Source organism: Mustela putorius, unplaced genomic scaffold (genome assembly GCF_011764305.1).
Source record: "Mustela putorius furo isolate JIRA1106 unplaced genomic scaffold, ASM1176430v1.1 tig00537338_pilon_pilon_pilon, whole genome shotgun sequence".
NCBI lineage: Eukaryota > Metazoa > Chordata > Mammalia > Carnivora > Mustelidae > Mustela > Mustela putorius.
The window spans coordinates 1,728,888-1,752,712 of record NW_025422460.1 but is presented as its reverse complement, the minus strand read 5'-3'; positions in this window follow the sequence as shown (position 1 = coordinate 1,752,712).

Below are 23,825 nucleotides of genomic sequence, written 5' to 3'. Positions count from 1 at the left end.
GAAGAATCCAACCTAACTTCTCTTCACCCCATCTGCTGGTGCCTCCCATTGGCTAAAGGTAACAGGAAGGGCCTACAGAGGCTGTCCACTGAGTGGAGGAGGCTTGATCAACAGGGGCAGATGGAGGATGCTGGCAGCTGGTTGGCCAACCTGTCTGGCAGGGGCGGTCTCTGCACTCAAGTCCCTGCTTGGTCATCTTCCCCTTGCAGACCCGCTTTCTTTCAGCATGAGGTCTGGTAGGTGGACCCTTGGCATGTGTATTTATACATCTGGGGCCAGGAAGAGAGAGAATTGGAATGAGTGGCTCTGGCTGGGTGTCCGGCCTGCTCCTGAGAGCCCCAAGGGGAGAGGAGGCAGGGATGTGTGGTCACTATGGCTGGGTAGGACCCCTGTCAGAGAAGGGGCCTTCTGTGGGCTTAGCACAAGTGCCTGTCATCCTTGGTGGTCTGGGCAAATTCAAAGGGCATTGTCTGGGCTCCTGACCCCTCACACTAAGTCCCTTTACCTGCCCAGTGCCAGGCCCTGACCTGAACTCTGGGCCACAAACTCTGGCTGGTCCATGGGGAAAGCCATGAAATTTAAGGACCAGAAAGGTCCAACAGTGGTGTCCAGAGACAGACAGGAAAAGAGGCCTACACTTTCCCAGTACCACACTGTGGCCACTGCCTCTTTCCTTGGCTTTTCCTGTTTTTGTTCTTCTCCAAGAATATCTCTTCTTCTGCCATGTATTTGGATCACCCTTGACCTCCAAGTCTAGCCAACTTCCTCCATTAGGGTGAGCCTTCTAGGAGCCTGTGTTCCCCTGGCATGGGTGTGAGGAAGGGTCTGAGGCCACGTAAAGCAGTCCTTGGCAGGGAGGCCAGGGGACAAGGGCTGTATTTGTTGAGTGTCTGCCTGCATCCATAAGGTGTGGGGGGCCCCTCAGACATGTTATTTCATTGAGTTCTCAACACTTCCCTGTGTTATAGATAAAACAACTGAAATTAAGCACTGACAGAATTTTCCAGAGGTCCAGCTAGCAAGTGGTGAGCAGGGGCTGGAATCCATGGGGGTGGGGGCGTGTGACAGAGTACCTGCCTATCCCTGTCCCTGAAAGCTAGTAGGAATCAGGGCACCCTGATGTGCACACACTCGCCTGTACCCTTTGATATGCGCCCATTCACCTGTATGCCTGCGACTCCCCATGCCTGCCCTGCATCTCATGAGGCTGTTTTCTGAATGCACATGACCCTCAGTGCTGACTTGGCTGTGGCTGGGAGTGGGAATTTGGAGTGCAGAGGTAAAGGGAGATTTTTCCTAATTCGAACCATGTCCAAGCCATTGTCTGCAGATGCAGCCCTGCGGCCACCACATTTTTCACAGACAGTGTCTTGCCAAGAAAAAGAGGAGCTGCTGCCAGCAGTAGAGGGGGAGGAGAAATACCAGGGAAGCTGCGCAGCATGGCAGGCCTGGCTTCTGTGGGCCGCCGGTGGGGGCTCCTGCTGCAGCGTCTGGCAGCCTGGGCTGGCAGGGCTGGCGGGCGATGGCCTCCTGCCCAGGGTGGGCACAGCCTACCCGCTCCTGGGTTCACCATCTTCCTGGCACAGCTGGGGAGCTGTGCCCCTGCAGGCCTTCAATGCCTCATTCCTTCTTTTCTTTCTTTTTAAAAACAACTGTTTTGATTCTGTGAACAGGCGGAGTATACACATGGCTCAAGTGCCAAGAGCTGTAAAAGGCTTTTGCCCCATTCCCACTGCCTCATTTGCTTTCCTAGGGCAGCCAGTGTCACACATTTCTTGCCTGACTTCCAGAGATCGTTTCTGCATATTCAAGCAGAACGTCTTTGTACCAAAAAGGCACACTCTATACCCTGTTCTTCACGTTGCTGTTTTCCCTCAACAATGTAATGGTGGAGCCCCACCCTGTGTCAGGGCACAGGAGAGTCTTAGGTTTTAAGGCTCCATCATCATTCATGGTGTGGGGGAATCACAAGTTACCTAACCAGTGATGCACCCAGTTTTCCATGTTCCTGTGTATAGCTCCCACTACACGCCCAGCACTGATGCCAGGTCTAGAAGGAGGCAGGAGGCAAAGGCCACTGGTTACGATGTTTCTTGAAGAAGGGCAGGGCTCGCTGCTGTACTTCTGCTCCGATGACGCTATGGGACAAATCCCTTGTTTACGTGGACCAGGCCGGAGAGGACGAGAAGACGCAGACAAAAGGGGAACATTGTGGGTGAGGTTGGAGAGTTGTTCTTATCCACTCTCTTAGGAGCAACTGTTGTCATGATGGCAAAGGAATTTTCAGATAGTATGTTTGTAATTTTAGCAAATTACATTAAAAATTTTGGGGCGGCAGGCTCCTGGGTGACTCAGCCGTTAAGTGTCTGCCTTCGGCTCAGGTCATGGTCCCAGGGTTTTGGGATTGAGCCCCACATCGGGGGGCTCAGCGGGAAGCCAGTTTCTCCCTCTCCCATGCCCCTTGCTTGTGTTTCTGTCAAATAAATAAAAAAAATCTTAAACAAACTACGGTTGACACTATATTCAATGTTACATTAGTTATAAAACAATGCTACTTTATTTTCAGGTATACAGCATAGTGATTCAAAGTACATTTTAAAATATAAGGCATTTATGTAATGGTCACCCTTGTGACCTCCCTGTTCCTATGGGTATGGGACTGTCCCTGCCCTGCCCTTTCATGACCAAGTCTGTGTGGCTGCTTCATGGGGACTGGACTGGCCACACTGTGATAGGTCCCCATCTTCAGATTCTAATTCCACCACTTGTTCTTCCCCCAACAAAGTCACCAGGGCTTGTGGGACTATTTCATGACCCCCTGTGCCCCTCGCTGAAAACCAGCCATCCCATAGTTCAGTTCTAGGACTCTCTGTTTTCCAAAGCAGGGGAAAGGGAACAAACCAAGGTTTGAGGAGCATGTACTGGGTGCCAGATTTAAGGGGAAGTAAGGGCTGAATTATAGGGTAAAGTCAGTTCAAGTATTTAGAAATCATCTCATAAAGTCTGACACAATTACTGAAAGTGGGCAGCAAATGTGAAATTGAATTTCTTGGTGGCCAAAGCAGATCAGCTTAGAAACGCACACTTGTGGATATATGCATTCTTGATATATGACAAAACTGGCAAAGCAGTAGGAAAGGAAAAGGTTCCCCCCCCCCCATAAACAGTGCTGGGATAAGTGAGTGTCTAAGTGGAAAAAAAAAGAAAACAACCTTGACCCTCATCTCATAACAGACTCAGTGTGGGTTCAGATTTAATTGGGAAAGTCAAAACAACAGTGTTCAACTAGAGAAGCAGAAATAGTAGGTGATTCTTTGTGTGTGTGTATATGTATGTGTGTAAACGGATTTACTACATGGCTTACACAGTGGTGGTGCTTGGCTAAGCAAGTTGAAGTCTACACGGCAGGCCATCAGGAAGGAAGACCCATTGACTGTTGGAGCCTGCCTGAAGGAATGGTTAAGCCCTTTGGGAAAAGCCTTTCAACTGGCTGAGTCAGGCCCATCCAAGATAGTCTCGCTTTTGATTATCTTCAAGTCAACTGACTTGGGAATTTCACATCTGTGAAATCTCTTCTTGGTAGTGTTTGGGAAAAGTTGTCTGTGTCTCCACGGTTGTTGCTTTCCTTCTGTCCTCTGGCTCTCAGGAAAGAATGTCCCTTGTCACCCTGTAGATCCCTTATCTGAAAGCATAACTAGAAAGGGCATTTTGGTGACTGAAATTCAAGACAACCCAAATTTGACACATCAAAAAGCTATCACAATAAGAAAATAACTTCGGGGTGAGAAGAAACTTTTAAGTAGGATATAAAAAGCACAAACCATAAAGAGAAAGCCTGATACATTGGGCTATTCAAAATGAAGAATGTCTGTTCATCAAAAATACAGTTAAGGATGTACAAAAGCAAGCTAAGAGTGGGAGAAGGTATTTGCTGCGTATATAATTGACAGGGAGCTCTTATCCAGAATATATAAGGAATTTATACAAATCAACAAGAAAACACAAACATCATAATAGGAAATGGGGAAAGAGGCTTGAACAGGTACTTCAGGAAAAAGTTAATCTAAATGGCCAGCAAACACGTGAAAAGTAAACCTCATTATTCACAGAAATGCAAATTAAAACCAAAGTGAAATACTTCTAGTGATTTAAAAATATGCTGACAAATTCTTCAGCACTCCTCTTTTGAATAGGTGGACCTTAATTCCCTTCCCCTTGAGTGTGGGCTGGACTTAAGTGACTCACTTTGAATGACTAGGTTATGGCAAAAACAGTGGTGTGTGCCCTCCAACACTAGGTCATAAGGGACAACATGGCCTCTGTTTCTCTCTTGGTTCACTGGCTGGGGGAAGTCTGATGCTGTACCCTGAGGATAGTCCAGCAGCCCTATGAAGAAGCACATGTAGTGAGAAACTGAGACCTTCTGCCATCTCATGAGTATGCCATCTTAGAAGCACATCTTCTTGCCCCAGCTTCCCTTTTGGTGAGTACAGCCCTGGCTGACCTCTTGACTGTGACCTTGAAAGACACTCAGAGTTGCTCAGACAGGCCTCTCCTGACTTCCTGACCCACAGAGACCTTGATATTTGCTGTTTTAGGGTAATTTGTTATGCAAATAGATAACTAGGATAGCACCTTTACCCACCAGAATGGTTAATGTTAAAAAGACCGATAACATCTTTGTGACCATCTCAATTCTTGACTTGTCCCCTCGGGCAGTTTCCAACTTTGAATCTCCCAAAGAGCAAATTTCTAGGGACCATTGGATTGCAAAAAAGTGGGGGGCAACATACACTCAAAGTTCTTATATCATTGCCATCCATACTCAACAGTGAGCGGTTATATCCATTTTGAGAAATCTCCATAATTATCAATTTACAAACTTTGTAAAACATATCTATATTTTTACATGTGTGTGACTTGAGTAGTGTTATCAGTGTTTTTGTAAATATTTACTATGTTTTTCTATTTCACTTAATTCTAACAATTTACTTTAATAAAATGTTCTAAACATAAAAAAAAAAAAGACCGATAACACTAAGTGTTGATAAGAATGTGGAGTAACTGGAACTCACACCCTACTAGTAGCAGTGTTAACTGGTACAAGCATTTTGGAAACAATTTGATGTTATTTCCATTTCTACTGTTTTCCACATAATTGAAGGCCTCTATTTCCAATGCCCTGTCCCCAGTGATCCAACAATTCCACTTATAGGAATATATCCAACAGAAATGTATATAGATTTGCATATCAGAATATATATATATATACACACAGAATGTTCCTAATAGCATTTGTGATCACCTCAACAAGAGGTGGGTCCAAAGTCAACTCGCAGTTTGTTCACACAATAGAATACTGTAAGCGATGAAAATTAATGAATTGTAGCTATAGGCAACAACATGAATGGATCTTGTAAGTATAGCTTTGGGCAAAAGAAGCCTGCCACAAAAGAATACAAATTGTATCATTTCACTTAAATGGAGCCACCTTTGGTAAGGTGGAGGGGCCCCAGAGACTTCTCGGGAGTTGGCAATGTTACTTTCTTTATCCGGGTGGCAGTTATATGGGTGTTCACTATGCTATCCACATGTTTTTTTGTTTTGTGCCTTTTTTCCGTGTGAATGTATACTTTAAAAAAGATTTTTAAAGCCCCAACAAAACAACAGCATAATAAGAACACAACCCTGGTTTTATGGGCCCATCTTAACAGCCCTCAGCACAGCTCAGCAGACAATCCTGACGGGCCAAACCACAGTCAAGCCTGAGGCTCTCTGAGGGGGAGGGGGTGTGATCTCCAAGAGTCCATGGGTTGTGTGTTCTCTAGGCAATCCTCTGTGAATAATACTCCTTCGAGTAAAGCTGGAGAACAAAGTTGGAGGCACGTTCTCTGATGAGAGCCTGAAGAGTACTGGCTGACCAGAAGCTGGTGCACCCACTTTAGGAACTGAATTCCCCCCGGGAGAGCTGGCATCCTCTTCAGATGGCCAGGGAGTAGTCTCAGCCTACTTCTCATCGGAATCCATGTGACCTCCCCACCTCAGTGGGCAAGGGGAGAGAGTCTGGGGGGTACTTACATTGGACATTGCCGAAGCTGGAGTTACCAGTTGCCCCAAGGCAACATGTACGCCCCATCCTGTATTTAAATAGTGTAGTTGGCCCTCTTGAAGATAAGGCTATGGAACGAGCTGAGGTGACTCTACAGTATGTGCCAGTCATGGCTCCGGTCACCTTTGTGTCCCTCTGCTTATGGAAGCAGTGCAAGCTTCTCAGGCCCAGGGCCAGCCACTGCTTGTGCCACGGGGCCATCTGCCCCCAGGGCTGGTTGGTGACCTATGGGAGGCGGATGGACGTTCATGAGCCAAACTGATGAATCCTTCTTCAGTCCTGCCCCTTCATAGCCAGAGAGCCAAGAGCTCTGAGAGAGCAAGTCCCAGGGAATTTGGGCAAGAGCTTGAGACTCTGTTCCTTCTCAGAAGTTTGGGGCACGTTGGTCCTTCACACAGCTTTTCCAGGCTGTCCCTTGGTCAGTGGTCATCCCCATGCCTGCTTCAAGAGAAAGCTGACGGTTTTCCTGGCAGGACAGTGAGGCAGAAAGCAGAGTAACGCAGTCCCACTGAATATCAGAATGGAGGCTTTTGTTTGAAAGAAACAAAATCTACCTCAAATTGACTCAAATTATTGTTAAAAAAATTAAGTTATGATCCACATACCATATAATTCACCATTTTACATTTTTTAAAAAAAGTGTATGATTCAGTGGTATACTCACAGACTTGTGCAATCATCATCACTAAGTGCAGAACATTACATTGCCCTCAAAAAAACCCCTGTACTGTCCACTCCCTATTCCTTGCTTCCCGGGGCCACGGCAACTATAAACCTACTTTCTGCTTCTTTGGCTCACCTCTTCTGGATGTTTCATGCAAAATGGAAGACTTATGTCTGGCTTCATTCACTTAGCAATAGATTTTCAAGGTTCATACATGCCATAGTATTCATCAGGACCTCATTCCTTACTCCACCAAGCATAGATGTTTGAGTATGTTTCTGAAATCTCAGTTCTGTTCTATTAATCTCTCTATATATCCCTATTAGGGCTTTTTATTCCATTTTGAAGTGGGGAAGTGTAAGTCATCCAGATTTGTCCCCATTTGAGACTGTTTTGGCTATTCTGAGTCTCCTTCTTGCTTATTTATTTATATTTTTAAAAGACTTATTTATTTATATGGGGGGCAGGGCCAGATGGAGGAGAGAGAATCCAAGCAGAATCTGTGCTGAGCATGGAGCCTGATGTGGGGTTTAATCTCAGGACCTTGAGACCATGACCCTGAGCTGAAACCAAGGGTTAGTTCCTTAACTGATGGTGTCACCCGAGTGCCCCTCCTTTGCATTATTGTATGAGGATCAAGTTTCTTATTCTGTGAAAAAGAAAGTTGAAATTTTGATAGGGATTGCATTGAATCTGTAGAATAATTTGGAATTATTGACATTTTAATGTTATTTAGATATTTAATGATATTAAATCTTCTAATCCTTGGACGCCAGGTGTCTTTCCATTCACTTAGGGATTCCTTACAATGGTGTTTTGTAGTTTTCAGTGTACAAGTATTACATGTTTGTTAAATTTATTCCTATTTTATTCTCGATTCTATTATTAATAGCCTTGGTTTATTACCTTCATTTTTGGATTATTCATTGCTAGTGTAGAAATATAACTGACTTTTTAAAATTGATCTTGTATTGCGAAGTTTTGCTGAACTCAATTATTAGCTATAATAGTGTGTGTGTGTGTGTGTATTCCTTAGGATATTGTATGCTCAAGAACATGTCATCTGCAAGTAGCTAGTTTTACTTCTTCCTTTCCTATATGGAAATGTTTTGTTTAACTTTCTTGCCTAGTTGCCCTGGCGAGGTCCTCAGTAGAGTGTTGATTGGAAGGGCTTCTTTTTGAAAGAAGCTTTAGCAGGAGACCTGCCCAAGAACTTCTTATATACCATTGGCCAGAATTAGTCATATGGTCACTTCTATAGCAAGGGAGTCAGGGAACTATAGTTTTCTCATGGGCGTATTCTTTTACTAAGAACAATAGAGGAAAGAATGGATATTTTTGTAGGCAAACAGTGGTTCCTGCTGCACTGTCTCCTGTAAGTAAAATGCAAGAATTCTTGCTTCATTTCTCTGTGATTCTTCTGTACTCAACTCTACCGACCGTCCCATCTCAGGTCGACTTCTGCTTGTTAAAAAAATGACTGGTGCAGTTCCAGGCCTCACTCCTGCACAGTTACATGATCTAAAGCTAGAGAAAGCACCTGTCTCTCAGGATTCCTGCAGAGTATCCTGAGCTTTGCTCTAATTGGATGAGCTTAGGTCCCATGCTCATATCTGAACCAGTCACCAAAGCCAGTGGATTGAACATACTGTTTGGATCAGCACTTTTCACGTTCTGGAGCTGAGGGCAACCTGAGACACTGGTCCCCCTAAATCGACTCTGCTCCTGAGAGTCAGGTGTTGGGGCTGAGAACCTGGGGGCTGACTGGTATGAGTGTAGCTGGAAGCTATGCTTCATTCCTTATCCTGACTGTCAAAGCTGGTGGGCTTAAGCCCTTTGCCCAGGGGCTTCTCACCTCACCTCCATAGGAGAGGGTCCTGGCTGTCCCTCTCACTGTCCCAGCAATACTACAGTCCTGGGACAATGGTGAGGATTCCCAAGTTCAATGTAAATAGGATAAGCATTGATGGTAGTGCCTTATTTTACCTGACGAATAAATATGTGCCTTTAAATTAAGGAATTGGAGACTGCATGCTATTTTCCCACTTTCCAGCTTTTTCAGCGGTACCTTAGTGTCATTTCTGATTGTGTGTCTGGGAATCATGGGTTCTCACACTTGACCTCTGGGTTTTGGTAGCTGAGAGCAATGGAGTCGGGCAGGCCAGGGGTGAATCCCGGCCTCACTGTCTACCATCTGGGTGACCTCGGGCATGTTACTTAGCCTCTGTATGCTTTTGTTTTCTGTATATGTTATGGGTGCGTCCTGCTTATCTTTTGGGGGTTGGGAAAAATGGGTGGGATGGTTTGTGTAAAAGACACTCGGCACATTTTAAAGTCAGTAGATAGACTGACGATGACAAAGATGAAAGTGATGCTGTGTCAGACATTCGCTGTTCACTCATTTACTCTCAGACCTGAGAGCTGCTAATTCCTCCTGCTCACTGATCTGTTTTCTCATTTCCCCATTGCTGACTGTCCTCTAGCAAGTGAAAATAGAACTTTTACTTACTGGTCCTTGAAACCAAACAACTGTCACACTGCTCGGGCAGAGAGGGCATTTACTGGCACTTACCTGGGAGAGTCAGGACCTCATTCCTTACTCCCCCGAGCATAGATGAAGTTTATTTCTGAAATCTCAGTTCTGTTCTATTTATCTCTGTATATGTCCTTATGCCAGTACTATACAGTTTTGATTATCATAGCTTTTTACTCAGTTTTGAAACTGGGAAGTGTGAGTGGTCCAAATTTGTCAGGTGAGCTCCAGAGAGGAGGCCTGGCTTCATTCTAGGCCCTGAGCTTGCTTTCCCTTGTGCTGTTCTCACTCCTGGGCTTTTAGTTGCAGTGGGGGAAAATGGTTGTCAGCTGCTCCAGGCAGCCCTCCTCCCAGCTAGCCCTCTAGGGAGAGAGTGTGGAGGAGTCCCAGGGCAGAGGGGAGTAATGCACAGCAAGGTGGGTCATGCCCTTCAGTGGAACTAGAAGTGGAGACCGGGAGAACTTTCTGGGTCCCGCATGTAAGACAAACAAGGACCAGGTCCTCTGGTTCCTCTGGGACAGAAAACCTCATAGCTTGGAGTTTCAAGATGAGAGATCAAAAGGAATTTATACTTTATAACCATGGTCTCCTGCACAGGGTGCTCCTCAGGGCACACCTGGCTGTGGTTTCATCCTCTGTGCCTTTTTTGCCTGATCGTGCTCCAGAAGCACAGAGGTCCAGTCTCAGAGGCCGAGGGCTGTTGCACACCTTTGTCATTGCCATTACTTACCCTGGGGAACCTGCTCATGCTCATGGGCATGGGACATCCTTGCTACTCTTTTACAGCCTGGCACACATTCCTTCCTGAACACCCCCTCACACTCCCATTTGAATAATGGAATGACTAATGCCTGTTTTGTGCCCTACTTTCTGTACCCCATGGCCTTCTGGACCCTTGGAGCTTCCCTGTCTGCCCATGAGTTCAAGGGCAGGGCAGCTCTTAGATCAGGACCCAGCCAGTAGAGATGCTGGGCAAAAGCATGGTGGGCAGTGGCAAGATCAGAATGGTCACGGGGCCCATTGGGCCTTGGGCTTGACAGCTCTGCTACAGGTTAGTTCCAGGGTCACTGCACAAACTCACTTCTAACCTGTTTGATTTAGTCTGGCTGCCTTCTGGAGATGTCTCTCCCCTGTGAATCATTATTCAACCACCAGGCTTTCTGCTCTCTATTTGTGTCCCTCCTCAGCCTTCCCATTGGCAGTGGGGCTTGGGGTCTACTGCGAGGAATATGGCTCAGTAGTCCAGGGCAATGGTGCCAAGAGGCTGATCACAGCCAGTTTCATCAGAAACCTGGTCCGTCCAGGAGTAGAGCCATAGACTTCTGGCCCCTACCTAGAGATACTGCTCCCCACCCCTCAAGACTGTAGGGTCCCCATCCCCTTCTCAACCTTCTGACTGACCCATCATTTGCTGAGTCTTCCACTGGGGACTCCCAGTTAGGGTGGAGCTTCTGGAAGGCAGGACCAGGTCCTCTGCTTCTTGTGTCCCCATCCTGTCTAAATGTCATCCTTTGTGTGTTTGGTTAAGGGTGATATGGAGCAGTGGTTCTTAAACTTTTCGATCTCAGTGAACAAGAACTTCAACTCCCTCCATTCTGACCTCAATTTGTACTTTCTAGTTGACTAAGTTCTTCTTATATTTCAAATCAGGCAAATGATCCGGTGGGTAAAGCATTCCCTGATGGGATCCAAAACTACCCAAGATGGTGATGGACCTGTCCACTGCCTACCAACCTTTGCTGAATATTTTCTTTACATAAACCTAGAAGTATTTTAGCACTTTGGGGATAGTCTTAGGGCCACTTAGCCAGTGTTGGCTTCCTGGAAATCTATTCCTTTCTTGTTTCACCACTGTCTGCCTGTGGGTTTTGTCAGTGGTGAGTGACTGAACTTGGTCTGTTGGGACCCCTGGAGCCCAGTTACATCAGCACTCTTATGTGTTCTTTTTCTTTTCTTGTTTTTTGTAGTCTTTTAAAAAATTTAACTATAATATTTTTAATTTAAATTCAATTAGCCAACATATAGTGTTCAGTGATTCCTTAGTTGCATATAATACCCAGTGCTCATCACATCCAGTGCCCTCCTTAATGCCCATCACCAAGTCACCCCATTTCTCCATACCTCTCCCTTTGTAACCCTCAGTTTGTTTCTTGGAGTTCAGAGTCTCTCATGGATGTTCTCCCTCTCTGATTTCTTCCCATTCAATTTTCCCTCCCTTCCCCTATGATCCTCTGTGCTATTCCTTATATTCTACATGTGAGTGAAACCATATGATAATTGTCTTTCTCTGATTGACTTATTTCACTTAGCATAATCCCCTCCAGTTCCACCCATTTTAATGTAAATGGTACATATTCATTCTTTTTGATAGCTGAGTAATACTCCATTGTATATATGGACCACATCTTCTTTATCCACTCATCTGTTGACAGACATCTCGACCCCCTCCAGTTTGGCTATTGTGGACATTGCTGCTGTGAACATTGGGGTGCAGGTACCCCTTCTTTTCTTTTCTTTTTTTTTTTTTAATTTTTTATTTTTTATAAACATATATTTTTATCCCCAGGGGTACAGGTCTGTGAATCACCAGGTTTACACACTTCACAGCACTCACCAAATCACATACCCTCCCCAATGTCCATAATCCCACCCCCTTCTCCCAAACCCCCTCCCCCCGGCAACCCTCAGTTTGTTTTGTGAGATTAAGAGTCACTTATGGTTTGTCTCCCTCCCAATCCCATCTTGTTTCATTTATTCTTCTTCTACCCACTTAAGCCTCCATGTTGCATCACCACTTCCTCATATCAGGGAGATCATATGATAGTTGTCTTTCTCTGCTTGACTTATTTCGCTAAGCATGATACGCTCTAGTTCCATCCATGTTGTTGCAAATGGCAAAATTTCATTTCTTTTGATGGCTGCATAGTATTCCATTGTGTATATATAACCACATCTTCTTGATCCATTCATCTGTTGATGGACATCTAGGTTCTTTCCATAGTTTGGCTATTGTGGACATTGCTGCTATAAACATTCGGGTGCATGTGTCCCTTTGGATCACTACATTTGTATCTTTAGGGTAAATACCCAATAGTGCAATTGCTGGGTCATAGGGCAGTTCTATTTTCAACATTTTGAGGAACCTCCATGCTGTTTTCCAGAGTGGCTGCACCAGCTTGCATTCCCACCAACAGTGTAGGAGGGTTCCCCTTTCTCCGCATCCTCGCCAGCATCTGTCATTTCCTGACTTGTTGATTTTAGCCATTCTGACTGGTGTGAGGTGATATCTCATTGTGGTTTTGATTTGTATTTCCCTGATGCCGAGTGATATGGAGCACTTTTTCATGTGTCTGTTCGCCATCTGGATGTCTTCTTTGCAGAAATGTCTGTTCATGTCTTCTGCCCATTTCTTGATTGGATTATTTGTTCTTTGGGTGTTGAGTTTGCTAAGTTCTTTATAGATTCTGGACACTAGTCCTTTATCTGATATGTCGTTTGCAAATATCTTCTCCCATTCTGTCAGTTGTCTTTTGATTTTGTTAACTGTTTCCTTTGCTGTGCAAAAGCTTTTGATCTTGATGAAATCCCAGTAGTTCATTTTTTCCCTTGCTTCCCTTGCCTTTTGCATTGTTCCTAGGAAGATGTTGCTGCGGCAGAGGTCGAAGAGGTTGCTGCCCGTGTTCTCCTCAAGGATTTTGATGGATTCCTTTCGCATATTGAGGTCCTTCATCCATTTTGAGTCTATTTTTGTGTGTGGTGTAAGGAAATGGTCCAATTTCATTTTTCTGCATGTGGCTGTCCAATTTTCCCAGCACCATTTATTGAAAAGGCTGTCTTTTTTCCATTGGACATTCTTTCCTGCTTTGTCGAAGATTAGTTGACCATAGAGTTGAGGGTCTATTTCTGGGCTCTCTATTCTGTTCCATTGATCTATGTGTCTGTTTTTGTGCCAGTACCATGCTGTCTTGATGATGACAGCTTTGTAATAGAGCTTGAAGTCCGGAATTGTGATGCCACCAAACGTTGGCTTTCTTTTTTCAATATCCCTTTGGCTATTCGAGGTCTTTTCTGGTTCCATATAAATTTTAGAATTATTTGTTCCATTTCTTTGAAAAAGATGGATGGTACTTTGATAGGAATTGCATTAAATGTGTAGATTGCTTTAGGTAGCATAGACATTTTCACAATATTTATTCTTCCAATCCAGGAGCATGGAACAGTTTTCCATTTCTTTGTGTCTTCCTCAATTTCTTTCATGAGTACTTTATAGTTTTCTGAGTATAGATTCTGTGTCTCTTTGGTTAGGTTTATTCCTAGGTATCTTATGGTTTTGGATGCAATTGTAAATGGGATTGACTCCTTAATATCTCTTTCTTCTGTCTTGCTGTTGGTGTAGAGAAAATGCAACTGATTTCTGTGCATTGATTTTATATCCTGACACTTTACTGAATTCCTGTATAAGTTCTAGCAGTTTTGGAGTGGAGTCTTTTGGGTTTTCCACATATAGTATCATATCATCTGCGAAGAGTGATAATTTGACTTCTTCTTTGCCGATTTGGATGCCTTTAATTTCCTTTTGTTGTCTGATTGCTGACGCTAGGACCTCTAGTACGATGTTGAATAGCAGTGGTGATAATGGACATCCCTGCCGTGTTCCTGACCTTAGCGGAAAAGCTTTCAGTTTTTCTCCATTGAGAATGATATTTGCGGTGGGTTTTTCATAGATGGCTTTGATGATATTGAGGTATGTGCCCTCTATCCCTACACTTTGAAGAGTTTTGATCAGGAAGGGATGTTGTACTTTGTCAAATGCTTTTTCAGCATCTATTGAGAGTATCATATGGTTCTTGTTCTTTCTTTTATTTATGTGTTGTATCACATTGACTGATTTGCGGATGTTGAACCAACCTTGCAGCCCTGGAATAAATCCCACTTGGTCGTGGGGAATAATCTTTTTAATGTACTGTTGAATCCTATTGGCTAGTATTTTGTTGAGTATTTTCGCATCTGTGTTCATCAAGGATATCGGTCTATAGCTCTCTTTTTTGGTGGGATCCTTGTCTGGTTTTGGGATCAAGGTGATGCTGGCCTCATAAAATGAGTTTGGAAGTTTTCCTTCCATTTCTATTTTTTGGAACAGTTTCAGGAGAATAGGAATTAGTTCTTCTTTAAATGTTTGGTAGAATTCCCCCGGGAAGCCGTCTGGCCCTGGGCTTTTGTTTGTTTGGAGATTTTTAATGACTGTTTCAATCTCCTTACTGGTTATGGGTCTGTTCAGGCTTTCTATTTCTTCCTGGTTCAGTTGTGGTAGTTTATATGTTTCTAGGAATGCATCCATTTCTTCCAGATTGTCAAATTTATTGCCGTAGAGTTGCTCATAGTATGTTCTTATAATAGTTTTGTATTTCTTTGGTGTTAGTTGTGATCTCTCCTCTTTCATTCATGATTTTATTTATTTGGGTCCTTTCTCTTTTCTTTTTGATAAGTCGGGCCAGGGGTTTATCAATTTTATTAATTCTTTCAAAGAACCAGCTCCTAGTTTCGTTGATTTGTTCTATTGTTTTTTTTTGGTTTCTATTTCATTGATTTCTGCTCTGATCTTTATGATTTCTTTTCTCCTGCTGGGCTTAGGGTTTCTTTCTTGTTCTTTCTTTCTCCAGCTCCTTTAGGTGTAGGGTTAGGTTGTGTACCTGAGACCTTTCTTGTTTCTTGAGAAAGGCTTGTACCGCTATATATTTTCCTCTCAGGACTGCCTTTGTTGTGTCCCACAGATTTTGAACCGTTGTATTTTCATTATCATTTGTTTCCATGATTTTTTTTTTCAATTCTTCTTTAATTTCCTGGTTGACCCATTCATTCTTTAGAAGGATGCTGTTTAGTCTCCATGTATTTGGGTTCTTTCCAAACTTCCTTTTGTGGTTGAGTTCTAGCTTTAGAGCATTGTGGTCTGAAAATATGCAGGGAATGATCCCAATCTTTTGATACCGGTTGAGTCCTGATTTAGGACCGAGGATGTGATCTATTCTGGAGAATGTTCCATGTGCACTAGAGAAGAATGTGTATTCTGTTGCTTTGGGATGAAATATTCTGAATATATCTGTGATGTCCATCTGGTCCAGTGTGTCATTTAAGGCCTTTATTTCCTTGCTGATCTTTTGCTTGGATGACCTGTCCATTTCAGTGAGGGGAGTGTTAAAGTCCCCTACTATTATTGTATTATTGTTGATGTGTTTCTTTGATTTTGTTATTAATTGGTTTATATAGTTGGCTGCTCCCACATTGGGGGCATAGATATTTAAATCTTCTTGTTGGACAGACCCTTTGAGTATGATATAGTGTCCTTCCTCATCTCTTATTATAGTCTTTGGCTTAAAATCTAATTGATCTGATATAAGGATTGCCACTCCTGCTTTCTTCTGATGTCCATTAGCATGGTAAATTCTTTTCCACCCCCTCACTTTAAATCTGGAGGTGTCTTCGGGCTTAAAATGTGTTTCTTGGAGGCAACATATAGATGGGTTTTGTTTTTTTATCCATTCTGATACCCTGTGTCTTTTGACAGGGGCATTTAGCCCATTCACATTCAGGGTAACTATTGAGAGATATGAATTTAGTGCCATTGTATTGCCTGTAAGGTGACTGTTACTGTATATGGTCTCTGTTCCTTTCTGATCTACCACTTGTAGGCTCTCTCTTTGCTTAGAGGACCCCTTTCAATATTTCCTGTAGAGCTGGTTTGGTATTTGCAAATTCTTTCAGTTGTTGTTTGTCCTGGAAGCTTTTAATCTCTCCTTCTATTTTCAATGATAGCCTAGCTGGATATAGTATTCTTGGCTGCATGTTTTTCTCGTTTAGTGCTCTGAAAATATCATGCCAGCTCTTTCTGGCCTGCCAGGTCTCTGTGGATAAGTCAGCTGCCAATCTAATATTTTTACCATTGTATGTTACAGACTTCTTTTCCCGGGCTGCTTTCAGGATTTTCTCTTTTGTCATTGAGACTTGTAAATTTTACTATTAGGTGACGGGGTGTGGGCCTATTCTTATTGATTTTGAGGGGCATTCTCTGAACCTCCTGAATTTTGATGCTCGTTCCCTTTGCCATATTGGGGAAATTCTCCCCAATAATTCTCTCCAGTATACCTTCTGCTCCCCTCTCACTTTCTTCTTCTTCTGGAATCCCAATTATTCTAATGTTGTTTCGTCTTATGGTGTCACTTATCTCACTTATCTCTCGAATTCTCCCCTCGTGGTCCAGTAGCTGTTTGTCCCTCTTTTGCTCAGCTTCTTTATTCTCTGTCATTTGGTCTTCTATATCACTAATTCTTTCTTCTGCCTCATTTATCCTAGCAGTTAGAGCCTCCATTTTTGATTGCACCTCATTAATAGCTTTTTTGATTTCACCTTGGTTAGATTTTAGTTCTTTTATTTCTCCAGAAAGGGCTTTTTATATCTCTCGAGAGGGTTTCTCTAATATCTTCCATGCCTTTTTCGAGCCCGGCTAGAACCTTGAGAATTGTCATTCTGAACTCTAGATCTGACATATTACCGATGTCTGTATTGATTAGGTCCCTAGCCTTCGGTACTGCCTCTTGTTCTTTTTTTTGTGTTGAATTTTTACGTCTTGTCATTTTGTCCAGATAAGAGTAAATGAAGGGGCAAGTAAAATACTAAAAGGGTGGCAACAACCCCAGGAAAATATGCTTTAACCCAAATTAGAAGAGATCCAAAATCGTGAGTGGGGAGAAAGGGGATAAAAAAGAGGTTCAAAAAGGAAGAAAGAAAAAAAAAAAAAAAAAAAGAAAAAAAAAAAAAAAAAAGAAAAGAAAAGAATTTTTAAAAAAAGAAAACACCTAAGAAAAATGTAAAAAAAAATATATATATTAGATAAACTAGTAAAAAATCGTTAAAAAAGAAAAAGGTAACAGTTAAAAAAAAATTTTACCCGAAGGCGAGAAAAAAAAATGAAAAAGAAAAAATTAAATTAACTGCAAGACTAAAAAAAATCACAGGAAAAAAGCCATGAGTTCCGTGCTTGGCTTTCTCCTCCTCTGGAATTCTGCTGCTCTCCTTGGTATTGAAACCGCACTCCTTGGTAGGTGAACTTGGTCTTGGCTGGATTTCTTGTTGATCTTCTGGGGGAGGGGCCTGTTGTAGTGATTCTCAAGTGTCTTTGCCCCAGGTGGAATTACACCGCCCTTACCCGGGGCCGGGGTGAGTAATCTGCTCGGGTTTGCTTTCAGGAGCTTTTGTTCCCTGAGCGCTTTCCGTAGAGTTCCAGAGGACGGGAATACAAATGGCGGCCTCCTGGTCTCCGGCCCGGAGGAGCCGAGAGCCCAGGGCCCCACTCCTCAGTGCGCCCTCAGAGAACAGCGCCCAGTTACTCCCGTCTGCCTGACCTCCGGCCGCGCTCCGAGCTCACCGAGCCTGAGACCGGTTCAAGGTAACACAGAGCTGCGAGCTTACTGTCAGCTCTGTCTCTGTAGCCGGCTTTCCCGTTCCAATACCCGCAAGCTCTGCGACACTCAGACACCCCCGATCCTTCTGTGACCCTGCGGGACCTGAGGCCACGCTGACCCCGCGTGGGCTTCGCCCCGGTTTAGCCTCTGGAGCGATGTCCCTCAGCGGAACAGACTTTTAAAAGTCCTGATTTTGTGCGCGGTTGCTCCGCCGCTTGCCGGGAGCCGGCCCCTCCCCCCGGGGTCTATCTTCCCGTCGCTTTGGATTCACTTCTCCGCCGGTCCTACCTTTCAGAAAGTGGTTGTTTTTCTGTTTCCAGAATTGCTGTTCTTCTTCTCTTCGATCTGCCGATGGATTTTCAGGTGTTTGCAATCTTTAGATAAGCTATCTAGCTGATCTCCGGCTAGCTGAAGCAGTCTCAGCTTGCTACTTCTCCACCATCTTGACTCCTCCTCCCCCCTTCTTTTCATTACATCTGTATCTTTGGGGGCAAATATCCAGTAGTGCAATTGCTGGGTGATAGGGTAGCTCTATTTGTAACATCTTGAGGAAACTCCATACTGTTTTCCGGAGTGGCTGTACCAGCTTACACTCTTACCAACAGTGAAAAGAGGGTTCCCCTTTCTCTGCATCCTTGCCATCATTTGTTGTTCCCTTTCTTGTTCATTTTAGCCATTCTAACTGGTGTGAGGTAGTATCTCATTGTGGTTTTGATTTGGCTGGTGATGTTAAACATTTTTTCCCTGTGTCTGTTAGCTATCTGTATGTCTTCTTTGGAGGAGTGTCTGTTCATGTCTTCTGCCCATTTCTTGACTGTGTTATTTATTTTGGGGGGTGTTGAGTTTGTTATGTTCTTTATAGAGCTTGGATATCAGCCCTTTATCTGATAAAATGTATCTTCTCCCACTCAGTAGGTTGCCTTTTAGTTTTGTTGACTGTTTCCTTTGCAGTGCAGAAGTTTTTATCTTGATGAAGTCTCCATAGTTTGTTTTTGTTTTTGTTTCCCTTGCCTTTAGAGATGTGTCTTGCAAGAAGTTGTGCTCAAGGTCAAAGAGGTTGCTGCTTGTGTTCTCCTCTAGGATTTTGATGGATTCTTGTCACACATTTAGGTCTTTCATTCATTTTGAGTTTATCTTTGTGAATGGTATTAGAGAATAGGACCACTTTGTGTTCTTAAAAATTATTGAGGACTCCAAAGAGCTCCTGCATATGTGTGTTGTAGCCTGTGTCTCTTGGCTTGGATACCTGGTTGCTGAACATCTAGCAGTGCACTGTGGTTATCCCTGTCTCTGTTCTATCTCACAATTTAAAGTTGAGAACTTTGTAAAACAGGATACACAGTGTACATCTCATTAGCTATGAGAGTGAGGATGTGTTACATGTCAGTGGTCTCTGGAAAACTCCTGGATATATTCATGATAGAATGAGAGTAAAAAAAGGAAATGATGTCTCGGCATTATTTTGAAAGTTTGAAAGTAATTTTGGGGTCCCTGGATGGCTCAGTCGGTGAAGTTTCTGCCTTCAGTTCAGGTCATGATCTCAGGGTCCTGGGATCGAGTCCCATGTCAGGCTCCCTGCTCAGTGGGGAGTCTGTGTCTCTCTTTCCCTCCTCCCCCTCCGCTCAAACTTTCTCTGTCTCTCAAATCAATAAATAAAATCTTAAAGAAATAAACTTCTTAAAAAAAAAATTTTGACTTTTCAACCCCCCTGGGAAGGCCCTCAGCCAAGGAGACCCCGGGGCACATCACAAATTTTACCATACGGTGAATAGCTGTCCCTTTTATGGAGTGAATGTTTGTGTCCCCCTAAGTTCTTATGTTGAAATCCTGACCATCAGTGTGACAGCATTAGGAGGTGCGGCCTTTGGTCAGGTTGTGAGGATAGAGCCCTCATGAATGGGACCAGTGCCCTTGTAAGAAGAGGCCCGAGAGATGATCTCTCTCTCTCTTCCCCCACCCCTCCCTGCCACTTGAAAACACAGTGATAAGATAGCCATCAGTGAATTGGGAGGAGGCCTCTCACCAGACACAGGATCTGCCTTTGGGTGCCTTGGTCTTGGACATCCAGCCTCTAGAACTGGGACAAATGAATGTCTTTTGTTTAAGTCCCTACATCTGTGGTTTTGGGTCATAGCAGCCTAAGCGGACCAACACAGGCCCCTACATGCATACCCTTTATGGCAGCTCTAATGTGATGAGATCACCAGAGTTGCTTTAACTCTTCCAGGCAAATGGAGGAGAGAATCTGAAGCCTGATTAAGGGAGTGCCTATGGAGGGAAAGATAGTCCTCCATGGACCTCAGAGGGCCCTGTATGTAGGGCATGTGGAGCTCCCAGGGTTTGGCTTCCTAAGCAGGGAAAGGATTAAAGTGGGGCCGGCACCTGGGCAGCCCACCTGGAATGGCCAAAGATCGACCTCCCGTGTGTTGGCATTGCCCATAGTATGTGGCTGGCCTAGAGCCCCATGGATTCCCTGCAGAAGAGCTGCACTCTGGGTGGGAGACTGATCAAGCAGTGGGGGCAGATATGGGTAGAGGCAGGGCCCCTAGACCACCTCCCTGAATGGCACCCACATTTCCAGGAGGGCTCCTGTCTGGGTGCCCCCTTGGAAGGAGTGGCAAGGCCTTGCCAGAGAGGGTCTTTCCCTCAGCCCTAATCCTCAGGCTACACTTGTGAGGGGAGCAGCGGTAGTAGATTGAGTTTTATTGAGACTAGATGCATGGATGCTTTTCTTTAGGGCTGGAGTTTTTAATACTTGGACATATCCAAAGAGAGATTTGACATACATGGCTGAGAGTGGTGATTGGAGGAAAAATAGAAACCATTCTGTATTCCCACCACTGACCTCAGACTCAGAGACAAGCTCAATATACCAGTTTTCACTCTCCCCTCCCTGGACAGGGATGAGGCGTGCAGGGAGGTCTCTGGTACAGGCAGAGGTGCCAGAGTGATGGCTGGTGTCCAGTCCGCTGTCCTGTCCACTGTGTCATCTGCTGTCTAATCTGCCATGTTGTGTCTGCTGTGTCCTGCTTGCTGTCCCCCCGTCTGCTGTGTCCTGACTATTGTCCCTGTTGACTGCCCCTGCCTGCCATGTCCTGTCGGCTGTCTTATCTGCTGTCTTCTGTCTACCATGTCCTACTTGCCGTCCCCTGTCTACTTTTGGAGACACACCTGGTCCGGGGACAAAATTAATCTTATAGGTGGGTTTCTCCTTACCCCCAATACCAGACTAGTTTCTGGGGGTTTATCATGGACATGTGTCTTTTAGTGGGTGAGTGTTCTTTTTTCTACCAGCCTCTCAGGGAGGGCCCTCTGGATGAGCCGAATTCAGAGGATCCCTTACAGGAAAGGAGTTTGCTTAGTGTCAGGAGTTGGGGGCCTGACTGGGGTTCCCTCCCCACCCCCTTGCATCTGCTTCTTGGATCAGGAGGCTGACCTGGGTGGGGGTCCCTCCTGAAGACCATGTCCTGGGATGGGGTCACTGAAAGCTGCATGATCATGAGTGACAGGGGTCAGCATTCCTCCTTGGAACTGGCCTGCTGGGCACACAGGCAGTTTTAGGGGTGTGTGGAGGAAACCTCCAGGCTAGACTGGGGTTGGGGCAAGAGTTCTTTCCTATATGTGGGAGGGGTGGGGGCTGGGCTCTCTTTTCCAACCCTACTCTCTGAATCCCTGGAGGCCTGGGGAAGCAGGCAGAGGCTGAGACAGGGGTGCATTTTTGGAATTCCAGGCATGTCTGCTTCCTTTCCTGGCCAGGCCCTGCCTAGAAGCCAGGAACTGTGCAGAGCCTTTGGCTCCGGGTTTGTCCCACCCCAGGGCTCGGGGGGGGGGGGGGGGGGTAGGGGGGGTGGGAGTTGCTTTCCAAAATGTTGCCAGATGAAACCTGCTCCACTGGGTCAGGCCTTCCCAATCCCCCACTAGTGTCTGAAAGGGGGTGCAGGGTGGGTGGGGGGTGGGCAGCAGCCCCATCCCCTAGCCTCTTCCAGACCCTGGTTGGGGGCTTCGTCCCAGGGCACATGGTACCAGAAAAAGTCCACAGAAAATGACATCACTTAATGTAGGGACCAAAACATCAAAGGGAGTTCTTTTAAAATGGGTTTACAAGGGACTTGTGTAACCATTGAAGTGTTAAAGGTAAACATTTTTAAAAAACCTCGATTTTCCATAGTTTGGGAGGGAGACAAACCATAAGTGACTCTTAATCTCACAAAACAAACTGAGGGTTGCTGGGGGGAGGGGGGTTAGGAGAAGGGGTGTGGGGTTACGGACATTGGGGAGGGTATGTGCTTTGGTGAGTGCTGTGAAGTGTGTAAACCTGGCGATTCACAGACCTGTACCCCTGAGGATAAAAATATATGTTTATAAAAAATAAAAAAATTAAAAAAAACACCTAGATTTTACCTTATTTTAACTTTTGATTATGATAATTCCCATGCAAAGATGGTATGTATGCATGCATGCTATTACCGGCAAAGCTGGACATTTGTCTCTTGTGACATGATCACAGGAAGAGCCTCTTTTGAAAAGAAAAATCTGCCTACAGGTCAGTTTCCCTGTGCACCCTGAGAGGCACTTGGCTCCTGGTTGGTGGCCTGGTGTTCTTCTTTCTTGCTATGTGTGTGTGTGTGGCCGGGGCGGGGGGGGAGGTGGGGGTTGCTTCTCTTTAGCTAGTCGCCTCCCCATTCTGTTGACCCCTCTTTATCCTCTTTACAAGGGTTTGGGGTGTTAAGGGCAGCTGTTCTCCAGTTTCCACATCCTGCATTTTTCTTGCAAAATCTGTCATTTCCATCAGTGAAACGTCTCCCATTGCTGGGAGAGGCATTGGGGGAGGCTGAGGTTAATACCCTGGACATCTGCATGCAGTCATGAGAGGTCCTTTGTGAGAGGGCTTTCCTGCACTGTGGCGTTGGCTTTCCCATCCCCACCAATGGGGAAGTAGCTGCAGGAGACTTGGATGAAGAGGGCCTGGGACCTGTAGCTCCTCCAGATTCCATCATCTCCACCCTCCTTGCCTGGCCAGATTGGTGTCTGGGCCAGAATGCCACTCCCAAACGCCCCTCTTCCACTGGGCTTCTGAATGCTGTCTGTGTGACCCTGCCTTGGAACAGCCCTGTACTTCCAGGGTTCCCAGACTCTGGGTGACATCTCACCCCCTCCTCCAGCAGACTATCTTGCTTTGCTGGACCTACAGTGTGGGAAGTGTGGGACACGGCTTGCCCACTCCTTCCTGGCCAGCTTCATGAATTCTTCCTGCCAGCCTTGACTAGGGAGTGGGAGGGGTCCCTCATGTTCACCCTTCCCCACTGAGCCATCCAGGTGCCCCCCGTCATGTTCACCCTTCCATTGGTAGGGGCATTTGGCAATTATATCGCCTATCTATCACTGGGTAATAAGCCACCTCAAGATTTAGTGTTTTAAAAATAACAATAATTTGTCTTCCTTGTGAATCTTCAATTTGGGCCACTCATGGCATCAGCAGAGGCATTTCCAAGATGGTGCACTCACATGGCATACTGGTGCTGGCTGTCAGCTAGGATCTTGGCTTGGGCTGTGGGCCTCGGGTATTGGTTTTTCCCGGGCTGCTTGGATTTCTTTAAAGCAGGGCAGTTAGGTTCCAAAAGTGAGCATCTCCAGAAAAGAAAGGGAAAGCCTTTGAAGTTATATCACATCATTTCTACCATTTGATATGGATTAAAACAGTCACTAAGTTTCACCCAAATGCAAGAAATGGGGACATTGGCTCCACCTCTTGATGGATGAGTGGCAAGGTTCTAGAAGAGCACGTGGGGTGGGAAGTACTGTTGCAGCCAGTTTTTGGAAAAAGATCTGCCCCAGGAATGAAAATGATATGCAACCTCTGAGATGACTCCAAGAATCATCTCCTCCTAAGATTTGTGCCCTTGGGGGCATTCCTCTCCTCTTGAATGTGGGTTGAACATATGGACTCATTTCTAATGAGCAGAATATGGCAGAAGTGATACGATGTCACTTCTGAGATTGCAAAAAGGCTCTGGCTTCTCTCTTGGGAGCTCTCTGCTGCTCTCTGTTCATCCTGGGGGACAC